This window comes from Lycorma delicatula, chromosome 2, assembly GCF_047948215.1.
Source record: "Lycorma delicatula isolate Av1 chromosome 2, ASM4794821v1, whole genome shotgun sequence".
NCBI classification, from domain to species: Eukaryota; Metazoa; Arthropoda; class Insecta; order Hemiptera; family Fulgoridae; genus Lycorma; species Lycorma delicatula.
Window position 1 is genome coordinate 17,440,462 of NC_134456.1, and position 12,993 is coordinate 17,453,454.

Consider the following 12,993-nt stretch of genomic DNA (forward strand, 5'->3'; position numbering starts at 1 on the left):
AGGGGGTACGCAAAGTGATACTTGAAGGTATGCCAAAGAAGTAGTAGAGTTTTATTACGCGCGCGCCCGCGCCCGCGCACACACATATATACATTTATATATTTTGTATGGGTTACGACTTATAACTATTTATTTTCGTTTGAGGGATACGCGATCAAAAAAGTTTAGAGATCGCTGCTCTAAAGCTGTGCTTCATGAAGGAAAGTATGGTAATCAGTCAAAAATGGGGTATGGTTTTTTTTTTTAATTTCTCGACGTTTTATGATCCAGGAACGCCAAAAAAAAATTGGAGGGTAATGTTCATACGTACGTATTTACGTGTTTTGGCGTGTTTGAAGCTTTATAACTGCAGACTGTATAAACCAATTTTCATGAAATTTTGTGCATACGGGACCATTTAGTTGGTAAAAGTTTGTAGTCAGTATCTTCAAGGAGTGGAGTAGATAAATTTTGTGGTCAATTTTCAGAAATTTTTTAAACTTAATCCCACTTTATATTAAGCTCCGTACATGCAAGAATGCTTATCTTACAATCTTAAAAAGAAAAATGTTGCCACAAAATTACCCCTTCCCCAAAAATCGTAAAAAAACTATCTCTCTTTATTTAATGCATTTTTTTTTTTAATGTCTTCCTAGGCATAGTAAAAGTGCATGTGATCCTTAAAAAAAATTCTTTGAAAGCAGCAATAATGGAGGTAGGGAAGCCGATCAAATTTTTGAATTTTTTGATACTTTTTTTGTTTAATTTCACGTATCATTATTTTTCCATTATATAAGAATATAGTTTATAGTAAACCCTATTAATGTCCCTAAAGTATTACAACTTCGTTGTCAGCTTTATTAACATACAAAAAAATCAAACTAAATACTTAAAAATACTAATTATGAAAAACAGTTCACAATTTAAAAGACGTTAATGAAAATTATTTGAGCTTATATTTACGTACACGTTGAACGAGATACAGAAAACTCAGGGTTTTCGTAAGTATTATTTAAAAATTCATCGACAAAGTAATTTGTTTTTATAAAAGAAAATAGTTTAACTGCATTTTTTAAAAATGATACAAGGATGTTTTTAAATTTTTACATAATCTATTAAAAAATGTCAATGAAACCATAATAAAGCCCTTTCTCGTAACTTGAAGTATTGTGTTTAACTCTATACAATAAAGGTTCTGTTGTCTGCTTTTATAAAGATGGATATTGTTATTACAAAGAATAAGTGAATGTTCAATTTAGTAAAGATTACACATTCATAAATATAAACACAAGTATAAGTTAAAATTTTTAATTACTGATAAATGTCATCATATAAAATATCCTTCTTATAAGTTTTTTTTTCTTTTAAGTTAACGAACAATTTTTCCTCATTTCCGCTTCAACCGCATAATAAAAAGTTTTTGACCTAGATCAAAATTTAATTGATTAAATCAAATTTAATAATTTTGTTAATTTTTTACCGGTAAAATAAATATAATATTTGTATATGTATATACGCGCGCGCGCGCGTGTGTTCTAGAATTGTAATTCATCAGTCATCTAGAAAATTGATACAGAGCCCAAATAACTGAAATCGAAAAGCAACAGTTTTTTAAGATTAGCTTTATTAAATCTTTAATAAGCCGATAAAACTCAGCATACATGTTCTGCAGAAATTTACAAGAATGGGTAAATATGCTACTCCATGGAAAAACAGCAAGTATTCTACCATTTGCTTGGACGGATCGACAGAAATCATGATAAAACCTCTACAAGAGCAGCATCACAAATTACAAAACTGATTACAAAATTTAAAAATAGATGTGATTAAAATCCGTATTAATTATTTTAAATATAAACACATGACATAATATTAAATTAAATTAATATATGAAGATACGAGTAAATAACCCACCGGGCTGATCTAGAGGTTAACTCGCCGCATATCAGTTGTTTAACAGCTGATTTTCGAATACAAAGGTTCTGAGGTTTGAATCCTGGTAAAAGCTAGTCGCTTTTATACAGATATGAATGCTAGATAGTGGATACCGGGGTACTTTGGTGATTGGGGTTCAACCATACGTCTCAGGAGTGGTCGACCTCAGTTTGCACAAGAGTACACCTCATTTACATGTCATGCATATCATCCTCATTTCATTTTCTGTGGAGGGGGGGTTACTTATTGTTCACTAGTTAAACAGATTGTAACGTAAACAAGAGCAAAATAAAATAAAATATTACATGTAAAAATAATTTTAAAGGCGTTATTGTCAAACTATTGAGGATATTTTTATGTACATGTTGAACGAGATCAAAAAAATTTTGTTTTCTTTTGTTTTAATTAAATTAAAACTAAAGAAAACCAGACTTTTTATTTCATTTTTATAAAATTTCTAATACTTCATAAGTTTTTCATGTCGTGCCTGTGATTAAAAATTTCTTATCTTAGCCGTGAAGCAAGGAGATTAAATGTGGCTCAAGATTTTTGAATAGAAATTTTGATTTTCTAGCAATTATTTAAAAAAAAAAAAACAGTATAATTTTGATGATAAAGACGTCATTTGTTGAAGTAGGTCAACAAAGGTCAATAACTTTTTACTCAAAATATTTATTTTTTATCTCAATTATACTTTAATATGGCATAATTTTTAAGGTAATACCATCATTTAATGTATAGATCCAAATCGGACTCTCATGTTTTAATGGAAATTTTAATTTTTTCTCAGTTAGATTCTTAAAATTGCATAATTAATTTTAAAATATTTAAAAACATTATAGGGTATCAGAAATAAAAGTTTTAGAAGGGAAAAATCAGTAAATTTTATGCGACTCTTCGCCAGCTTTTTTTGAAGATAATTCTTTACTTGCATTATAACATACTTTATAATTTCGCTTAAATTTTCTTTCTAAGTATAGTTTTTCGAGGAGACCATCTTAGTAGCCAGAGTTCCATAACTTTTCCAGCTTTTTTTATTGTTATTATTCCACAGAGATATTGAAAGCTAAGTATTTTACAAGGTTGGTCAGAATTGATCCTCGCAAGCTTTCTATCTACTTTGATACGTTCAATTTCGTACCTGGGCCACATATAAGATATGGCGTACATCATCAATGGCTTTACACTCCGAACACAAGCCTGAATTAATGAAACTAAATCTGGTCAATCTATCTTGAAAAGCATCATGTCCAGAAAGAAACTGCGTAGTATGCCGTTTGGGGGAAATCCACCTAAATACATGCATACTTCTCACATCATACCCGTATTGGCCATCGGACGATTGAGTCCATTTAACCTGCCATAAATGTAAAACTGCCAGATTGGTCGGTGTATTTTGAAAGTATATGTTTGGAGCGTCGCTTTATATGGAAGTGAAACTTGGACGATCGGAGTATCTGAGAAGAAAAGATTAGAACCTTTTGAAATGCGGTGCTATAGGAGAATGTTAAAAATCAGACGGGTGGATAAAGTGACAAATGAAGAGGTATTGTGGCAAATAGATGAAGAAAGAAGCATTTGGAAAAATATAGTTAAAAGAAGAGACAGACTTATAGGCCACATACTAAGGCATCCTGGAATAGTCGCTTTAATATTGGAAGGACAGGTAGAAGGAAAAAATTGTGTAGGCAGGCCACGTTTGGAATATGTAAAACAAATTGTTAGGAATGTAGGATGCAGGGGGTATACCGAAATGAAACGACTAGCACTAGATAGGGAATCTCGGAGAGCTGCATCAAACCAGTCAAATGACTGAAGACAAAAAAAAAATTATTATTACAGATGGATTTTATATTCTATATTTCAAGAATGTTAATAATTTTCTGTGAGTTTTACTAAATGTTTATTTCTTATTATTTTTTCTACAACATGTTCAGGTTTTAAACTATTCTATTGCACTTTCTCCCTGCCAATGTTACTCCGACTTCCATAATTCTGTTTCACTGGTAGGTTGTGGAGGCCATAAAAAAAACTAACAACGCAGTTGTAGGACTTTTCCGCCACACGGCTAAAGCCGGTTTCCGGAAAAGTCATGCAACTGTGAGTTATTTCTTATGCACGGTTTCACACACATACACACAAAACTTAATTTATAATTTTATATAAATGTAATATTTTTTCGATTATTTAATTCAATTATTCCAACTAAAGCGCGCGCGCATACCGTATTTAATTCGCGCTGGTGTGGCGGTAGTAGCGGTGACGGTCGGCACTAAATAAACTATTGTAATTTTAAAACTTACATAAAACAAATTTCGATTGTGTGGTCGGTAGGTAGGTGTAGCCGCAAGGCTTAATAAATCAGGTACCTAGTCAACCTCGCGATCGAGTTTGAGACCTAGCCAGACGAGTTACTTTTTTACACTTTAAATATTATTAATTTATTTAATTATACCTTTTAAAGAGAAACGGACCAAGAATTGAACTCTGGATCACACCTCAACCTTGCTTCACTGAATTTCCAACCGTATCTCCTATTTTAACAGCTACTAGTCTACTGGAAAAATAATTCTGAAATTATTCTGATAACTTTCCACCAACACCAATAGCAGCTAATTTTTTAAACGTATATTATACTGATCAGTGTCAAACGATTTAGAAAAATCTCTTGGAACTTATCAAGTGACTCATTATTATTAATGTTCTACATTTCAATTAAAATTTATTTTGTATTTTTCAACAGTAATCATTTTTTAAATTGATTTTTTAAGATTCTTTTCTAAAATCTAATGATCGTTTAATAATCAAAATTCTAAAGTAGTTTTAAATTTTACTTAATGTAAATAGTTTTAAGCAGCATTTTTTTATTTGATTATTATTATCTAAAATTTTATTTATTTATTCTTTTATTGTTGTGAATAAAACATTTTAATTAAATATTGGATGACCTTTTAATTCACTTAGTTTATAAAATTATTTTAGCACGATCTACAGTATATTAATTTTTTCTACTTTATATTGAATAACCTATTAAAATTAAATGTTTTGCAATAAAATTTGGATTGATAGACATTTTATGTGTGTGTATATATATATATACCTCTATATTCCTCTGGGAATATAAAGACGGTTTATAAGTTCATCTTCAAGGATGAAATAGTAATAATAATAATAATACAAAGATTGATGATTAAAATTGCTGTAATGACAACTTGCATAGAAATATAAGTGAGAGGGGTGATGTGAATTGATGGAAGGAGGATAGTTATTATTATTACACTTATTGTGAAACTTATAAATAATTACTTGTAATTTTATACCATGTAAGAAATGTTCACATATTCACATATGTTTCTTAATTGGTTGCATTTTAATTCATACAGTTTTTGTAATTAACTATAATTATTAAGAGTAATAAGAGATAGAAATGATGTTATTATAATTGTATTCTTTGTTTAATAATTATCATTTTTATTAAGTTTAATACTTTTCATAAATTACATTTTAAAACACATTATTCAGTATCAAAAAAAGGTTATTTATAAATTTTTGACACAGCTGTTTTCGCTGTTGATGGCAGCCAAACTAGCATCGAATAGTCTACAATTTGAGTTGGTTTAATCAACAGATGGTTGATTACAAGGAGATTACCCGTTAACCAAGCAAAATCGAACCAAGTAACATTCACAATGAGAAAAGGTGACTGCCCTCGAGTACACCTTGATGGCGTTGTAATTTTGAAAACTTAATGTGATGTACCTACCTTGGTCTACACCTTGACCGTCGGCTAACGTGGAAAGTCCATATAAGAGAGAAAAGAAGGCAACTCAAGAAAAGTTCAAGGAAATGTTCTGTTTGTTGGGCCGACGTTCTCAGTTATCTTAAAGCTGCTGTTATATTCAACAATTCTAAAACAGATCTTTCCTCTCGTTTTCCTGTTTAGCCTCCGGTAATTACCTTTCAAATAATACTTCAGAGGATGAATGACGATGACATGTAAGAGTGTAAATGAAATGTAGTCTTGTACAATCTCAGTTTGACCGTTTCTGAGATGTGTGGTTAATTGAAACACAACCACCAAAGAACACCGGTATCCACGATCTAGTATTCAAATCCGTGTAAAAATAACTGACTTTACTAGGACTTGAACGCTGGAACTGTCGACTTCCAAATCAGCTGATTTGAGAAGACACATTCACCACTAAACCAACCCGGTTTTTTTTTAAACAGATCTGTATCTATGGAATCGAACTATGAGACACTGCAAGAAGAGCAATGTTGATGTTTTACAGTGGTTTCGAATAAGCTAGGAAGGAGCAAGTGAGAAGATTTACTGAGGACTCCTAATTATGTGATTTGGAACGTGATCCAAATTAGTAAACGTTTATGTAAATGTAACAAATTGTAAACAAGCTTTGAAACAATAAAGATATGTATCTTAGCTTAAAGCTGTAAATCCATTTTCTTTCTCCTTTATTCTGATCGGTAGATGTTAATAATAAATGAACTACACTACCTATAGTGTAAATAGTGTAGTAAATCATATATAGAATAAGTAGATAAATTATTCTACAGATAAGAAAGAACTACACTACCATTTGCCTGGATGGATCAAGGAAAACCACGGTAAAATCTTGATCAGGGTACCTTTATAGATTCCACTATTATTTAAATAATAAAAAAAAGTCACAGTGGTGACTCGTAGCTAAAATTAGTGGTGATGCTGTTCCAGAAAATGTTTTTCAAGCCCTTTTCAAGGCCATGGTTAAAGTTTTCTCTAAAATAAAAGAACCGAAAAAATGAATCAAGTAAAAAAGCTGGAAGCAGGATAATAATCTTATTCTACACTTTATAACATTCAAGAATATGTACACGTGTTTGGTCTAACCGAATAGATAACAAAATGTCAGACAATACAGATAATATTTTTTTTGCATCATTAGATAATAACTTAATAAAATGTCCGCTTAAACACACTATAGTCCAACGTTGCTTAATTTAAATTTCTATGTATAAAGAAACAAATTACCTTCTCTTTCGCCCTTCCAGTGTGTTTTAGGACAGATTTGGCAATCAAAGTGCCCACCTTCTGATCACTACTGAAAAAAAAACTAAACCGCTTTCATATTACTTCCACCGACTAAACTAGAAAAGGGAACGAACAAGGAACGTTCCATACGCACTCGGAGTAAAAAAAAAACTACGTGCAGCACGCCAGGGTCGGCACTGCGGAAGCGACAGTGCTCTGTCTGTCTCTCTCTCTCTCTCTCACACACACACACACACACACACACACACACAAACACTCTCTCTCTCGTAGCCTCGTTTGCAGATTCCTATGTGTACATGCGCACAACAGCCAAACACCACGCCGCTAGAACTGTGAAACGCACAGTTCAATATAGACTTTTGTACCATTTTCATAAACTGGGGGATGGCTGCTGATATTAAGCTTAAGGACTATATATGGTACAAGAACAAAGAAAGAATTAAAGAAAAAAGAACTCATTATATTAAATGTTATCGATAATATCAAGTGGAAGTAGGAGGTACTACACTTCCACAGTGCCTATACGCGAACCGCCACTGTAACATTATATAAAAAAATAATGAACGACAAAGGGCAAAAAGGTGCAAACTTCGATTCGGATCACTAACTTTTGAAAATTAAAATAAGATTTATCTCACCTAAAAAAAAAATCACCCCAGGAAAATTTCTAAATAAAAAAAAATAAAAGTTTAAATAGCTAGAAAATAATTGAAAATTATAAAAAAAGAAATAATTGAAAATTAAAATTTTCAATTATTTAACAACAAATTAAAAGTTGTAATTAAAAATCGAAATTTTTACCAAACGGGGGATATTTTCCATCAATAAAAATGTGTAGCGGAAGGAACTAGCCCTTTAAATTATTTAAATACCGCCATTTAAACATTATTGTAAATTAGTATAAATGTGGATGTTATGTAATAAGAATGATTCAAGTAGCATTTGATGTGGGAAGTTAATAATTGGTTAACATCTTTGAATATATATATTTATATACGTCTTCAATAACTTGTTTACAGACTCTTCTTAATAATAAAAATGATTTAATAATTTCTTTTTACATTTATAAAGAGTGTTTCAAAAGGTTTTGCTATATTTTATAACCACATTCCTCTCATCAAAATAATAATAAAAAAACGCATATAAACATAATTTAATAAAAAATGTTTAATAGATAAAACATATTTAATAGATAAATCTTCTATTCTGATCTATTCTGATTAGGCAAATATTATGTACACGTTGAATGGAGAAGCAGAAAATTCAGCGGTTTCTTTTTAAATTTATTAATTTTTGTTTTATCATGGAAGGAGAAGTAATATTACTTATGTAACAAAAACGTTTTAAACGTATTATAATAAATTAATAAAAAGGACGCTTTCTTGTAAACCGAAGTAAATTATAAGAAAAAAGTTCAGTTGTCTAATATGATGGAAGTAGATTTGTTATTTTTTTATGAATATGTCCCAATCCTTTTTAGCAAAGATTGCACATTCATAAATACAATTATAAGGTTAGGTTAACTTTTTGAATTTACTAAGTATCGGTCTACAATCCGTAAGTTATATTACAGCCGACAGCTATGGTTTCGCATCCCATTTGATGGTATATCATCCCTTTATGGCTATCCTTTCTCCTTTCTCCAATAGCTTTGTCTTGATTTTTATTAAAAACCTTCATTGGTAAAAATATAATGACTACTTTATTTATCACGTCCTTATTTATACGTTTTTAAAGTACAGGGAACTAAACCTGTTACCGGTAGAAACTTAAAATTATCGTAATCTAATTAATTCTTGATCTACAGAGTTGTCCTTAAACGTATTTGGACATACGGGATCCAGCTACGGGGTACGAAGAATAACATATTTAAAGATTAAAATATTAAAATATTATATTATTATATTAAAATTATATTATTATTATTATTATATATTATTATATTATTATTATAAATTATATTATTATTATATTAAAATATTATTAAAATATTTCAAAGATTACAAAATAAATTGGTAAGGACCATAACATAGGCGCCGTGGTTTGTTAGGGCTAGAGAAATTCACGACTAGGATTACCTACTGTTTACAAAGCGATCTAAATAATTAGCTCGCGGTAAAAACAGAAGTTAGAAACAAATAAATTTTCTAGCAGTAAACAAGTAAATTTTCTAGGCGATTGAAACGTTTCCATGCGCTGGACCCGGGAGATATAACCAGAAAACTTATCTGGAGAAGGACCCTACGAGTAGGAACACAGGATGACTGTCACAGTGAACGTCATTTCGATACTTTACAAATAACATTATTTCTATTTACCGACGAATATTTTTTTTATCTATAGCGTTATTTTCTTATATTCGTATCGATGACGTTGTTTTTATTTTTATTTTTATTCCTTTCTACGTGTGATTTATTTTAGTACGTTAAGTAGTGAACTTTACTCGGACAACTTAGACGATTGCTTTTATTATATATGAGATGTTGAACCTTTGTGTGCTTTAATGAGGAGTTTTATCGGGGATTTCTTTTCGCGTGATTATCATAAATCAGATTTGCTTACGGTTACCTATGAGATACCGACTGAAATGCTAACAGACAACCAAAAAAATTGTATGTTTTGATGGAGACAACCCTGTTGATAAATTTGCATAGACATTTTCCTGTTCAGCGGCGTTAATAAAACCCGATCTAGTTTTGAGCAATTTAATCCGATAAAGCCCAGAATCTTCTAATGTATTACGATATAAAAATATTAAAGAATTTTGTTATAAAAATTTATAGGCCATTGTAACCGGTATTGCTGTTAAATTTCAATCGTATTTGCAAATTAATTCTCAAATATCAATAAATAAAGTAAAACCTAAGTTCATTAAAAAAGTAATAATAATATAAATAAATTCGTGAAATCTTAATACTTCTATTAATATATATATATATATGATGAAGTAGATATATTTAATTGTCATTATTTAATAGCTTGAAATATAGACACGGCTTGCCTACTCTCCTTGGCCTTGCACTTGTGTATCTTGTAGTCCACAACAAAAGCTAAGGACGATTACATCACTTTATAAATATATTTATAAGCGCATTTTCATCAATCCACATCATCACTATAAACAAATTGCCATTTATTTTTTTGTTGTTATTATTCCGATTAACAGTAACTATTTTTAATAAAAATTTAAATTAAGCTATAATGATAACAGGATATTACGAATACAAAATTAAAAGAAAAAACAAACAAAAAACATGTGCGTTTATCTTAGATAGTACTCAATAAATTAATGCAGATTTTTTTTTGTCTGGTTGGGTATTAACCTTTGTAAATCGTAGAGGTCACGTTTATATAAAAACAGATCTATTAAAAATTGGCGTTATTTCATAGTTACCGAATTTAATTATCCTTGAATATTGTTAAAAATTTACTTGAAAGAAAAAAAATTAATTAAAAAATTGAACAGTTAAATAAAAAAAAACTAGTTTTTAGTTAAATTATTAATTTAATAAATAAAAAATTATATAATTTATAGATTTAAAACTAAATTTATTTAAAATGATCCTGAGATTTATCGCATTTCAACTTTATCTATTTATAAATTTCCTTCATTAAATATACATAAAAACTGTAAATTTATATCATTTCAGAAATTATTTATTCAGTCCCTAAAAATCATCATAAACCGAATGACATTAATCGGTACGTAGGAGTTGGTATTACAAAGCCGAAAGTTTGTATGTTTGTCCCCGCATCACGCAAACACCAACCGACCGATTGCTTTAAAATTTTCAGGATACATTTGTGTTATCCCAGGGAAAGTTTTAAGCCGTAGAAGGAGGCTTTGGCATCCTTGGGGGTGAAGTTGTGAATTAAAGATGTTCACATTAAATATCATAAAGAAAAAAGATTAATCCTTTCATTTCATCGTTATATTTCTGTTACTATAGCAACAGAAATATGTTATGAATTTTTCATCATCAAAGGATTACTTTAGTTACCGTAGTAGTTACTACTGTTTTGTCTTTTGTAATTTAGTTTCTTTGTCGGCTTTCTGCAAAGCCTGAACACTGCGGGAGACCAGAGACGAGCTCTACGGCCCTGTGGCAGGCTCCGTAATCCCGGGAAGTCCCTGGGTCAGCTCCCAGATTCGTCTGAGGCGATGTGGGCTCCGGTGGTTCAGGGGGCGGAGCCCCGACCAGCTAATTGTATGTTATAAATAGATGAATAAACTGCCACAAAAACTAAAAGAAAACTATACTACAATTAAATAAATAAGAACATTAAAATAATTATTATGAAAATCTGAAACTAGGCAAGATAAAGAACACTCTAATTTTTATTGAGATTTATTTTCTAATGTTTATTATAAGCAGTATAAATAAATAAAACTTTCTTCTGATTAGTTCATATAAGGAATAGATAGAAATAAAAAAGGGATCCAGTATTTACTTGGATAAGTCAAGGGAGACAATGTTAAAAACTTGATCGGCACATCATAAATTTTTTTTTTGTCTTCAGTCATTTGACTGGTTTGATGCAGCTCTCCAAGATTCCCTATCTAGTGCTAGTCGTTTCATATCAGTATACCCTCTACATCCTACATCCCCAACAATTTGTTTTACATACTCCAAACGTGGCCTGCCTACACAATTTTTCCCTTCTACCTGTCCTTCCAATATTAAAGCGACTATTCCAGGATGCCTTAGTATGTGGCCTATAAGTCTGTCTCTTCTTTTAACTATATTTTTCCAAATGCTTCTTTCTTCATCTATTTGCCGCAATACCTCTTCATTTGTCACTTTATCCACCCGTCTGATTTTTAACATTCTCCTATAGCACCGCATTTCAAACGCTTCTAACCTTTTCTTCTCAGATACTCCGATTGTCCAAGTTTCACTTCCATATAAAGCGACACTCCAAACATACACTTTCAAAAATCTTTTCCTGACATTTAAATTAGTTTTTGATGTAAACAAATTATATTTCTTACTGAAGGCTCGTTTAGCTTGTGCTATTCGGCATTTTATATCGCTCCTGCTTCGTCCATCTTTAGTAATTTTACTTCCCAGATAACAAAATTCTTCTACCTCCATAATCTTTTCTCCTCCTATTTTCACATTCAGCGGTCCATCTTTGTTATTTCTACTACGTTTCATTACTTTTGTTTTGTTCTTGTTTATTTTCACGCGATAGTTCTTGCGTAGGACTTCATCTATGCCGTTCATTGTTTCTTCTAAATCCTTTTTACTCTCGGCTAGAATTACTATATCATCAGCAAATCGTAGCATCTTTATCTTTTCACCTTGTACTGTTACTCCGAATCTAAATTGTTCTTTAACATCATTAACTGCTAGTTCCATGTAAAGATTAAAAAGTAACGGAGATAGGGAACATCCTTGTCGGACTCCCTTTCTTATTAGGGCTTCTTTCTTATGTTCTTCAATTGTTATTGTTGAAATAGACAATTAATTATTGAATAAAATAAAAAATAGACAAAGTTAAGTATATTAATTATTTAAAATATAAATGGGTAAAATAATATTAAAATAAATACATGAAAATAATAAACGTATATATATAAAATAATTTACAACTCAGAGAGAATTAAAGAAGATTATTTGACCGCGTATTTATATACAAATAAATGGAATATAGAAAAGCAGTGTTTTTTCAAATAATTTTTTTATTAAAATTATTTTTAAAAAATATGGACATAGTAATATTGTGTCCACAAACGAAAATCTTTGAAACGAAATTAAAGTGGTGGGAAAATTATTAAATGAGTCTATAATTTATTAAAAATTGCAAGAGAAGCATAATAAGTTCCCCTGCTCGTATCGTATTGAGTTACATGAAAACAGTACAGTTGTCTAATTTGATAGAAGTGGATATTGTTATTTTTTTTTTAAAGAATAAATGACAATTATTTTTAGCAAAAATTGCACATTCATAAATATAAACATAAGGAAAAGTTAACACATTTAATTTTCGAAATATCTGTGTAAATGATACATACTTACGCCGAA

The 12,993-nt window shown here is 30.3% G+C and overlaps 1 protein-coding gene across 1 annotated transcript in view; it reads right to left on the bottom strand.

Moving 5' to 3' along the window:
• LOC142320508 (uncharacterized) overlaps nt 1-12,993 on the bottom strand; it is a 525,465-nt gene that overhangs the window by 355,075 nt on the left and 157,397 nt on the right. The window lies entirely within an intron of this gene.